Genomic DNA, 1,599 nt, shown 5'->3' on the forward strand with positions numbered 1-1,599 from the left:
TGTAAAATAATAGTTTTGTTAATGCCAAATCACATAGCAGAACCCATTTTGAGATAACTTAAATTGAGTGGTTTTATTAATTGAATTTTTCATGTTTTACTAAAGATTTTTTTTTTTTTTTTAATTTGCGGTACGCGGGCCTCTCACTGTTGTGGTCTCTCCCGTTGCGGAGCACAGGCTCCGGATGCGCAGGCTCAGCGGCCATGGCTCACGGGGCTAGCCGCTCCGCGGCATGAGGGATTTTCCCGGACCGGGGCACGAACCCGTGTCCCCTGCCTCGGCAGGCGGACTCAACCACTGCGCCACCAGGGAAGCCCTACTAAAGATTTTTAATTCCAAGTTTTGCTTATAGAGTTCTTTGATTAAATAAAGGTTGGTTATTAATGAAGTTCTGTACCTATGAATTGGAAGCATAAATATTTTGTTATAAATGGTGTGTCCAGTTTTACTAGCTAATGCTGCTGAGTATTTCACTTCATTCCAGTGACCCTTTTTTGCTAGTTTATTGTTATTTTAAATTTAAAATATTTCTTGCATGAAACTTTCTTGATTAATTACCATCATATGGAATTTTCATTCACCTAATATTTATTGAGCATCTACTATATCCAAAGTGGTGTGTGTGACACCAACTCATTTAAAATTTAGTTCTGACTCTCGAGAGTTTGTAATCAAATGAGAAAAAACTTTTACCCAGATCTGTGTGTTATCTCATTTCCCATCAATAGTTTGGGGTATCACGAAACACAAGAACCTGTGGGTGCCTAATATTCTAAATAACACAATATAATTTGGTTCCAGTAAGGTATTAAGAACACTGTTGTAAATGCAGGAGATCTGGAGTCCAGCGGCGAGTCTGAGCAATTCAGGACCTCTCCCTCCACACCCCAGTATCTCTACCTATGACTCCATGATTCTGTTTTTCCTGTATTTCAAATCCAAAAAGATAATCTATGGAATATAACCCTGCACTTGGTCCGAGTCACTGAAATATTTGCAAAGGATCCTAAAGCTCGAAAAGAGCAGACAGCAGAAACCGCCCAATCAAGGTAAGTGACAGAAGGCTAATCTCGTGTAGCTCCACGGACCCAGCGGCTCAGAAATTGATGGCCACCCGGCAGGGTTTTTTCCTGCCCTGAAGCCCTTGTTTCCTCCCGGCGTTGCTGCGGGAGGTCGCCGCTCCCGGAGTCGGCTCGCCAACAGCAGGGAGGCAAGTGTGAAACCCAGTCACCGACGCTGCCCTCCTCTCCGCTCGCCCCTCCTTCCTACAGAAAAATGCGTTTCCAAGCAACGGCGGGCCGCGGCGTCACTTCCTGCCATTTAAACTCGGGTCCCCACCCCTAGCCGCCCCTTCTTCTCGCTTCCACTCCCCCTCCCCTCGATCGTGGGCTTCCTTCTCGCGTCCCCAGGCTCGGGGAGGGGGCGGAGGCCCGGTGCGCCGAGCGGCCCCCAGGCGGGTGGGCGCAGCACACCTGTTGTTTGCAGGAGCCCGCGACCCTTCGTCCCGCCCTCGGCGGGCGGCGACGGCAGCGGCCGCCGCGGAGCCGACCCGGCAGGTGGCCGAGCGCGGGGGCCGCACCACCGCGGCGCGGGGACGCG

This window comes from Phocoena phocoena, chromosome 17, assembly GCF_963924675.1.
Source record: "Phocoena phocoena chromosome 17, mPhoPho1.1, whole genome shotgun sequence".
NCBI lineage: Eukaryota > Metazoa > Chordata > Mammalia > Artiodactyla > Phocoenidae > Phocoena > Phocoena phocoena.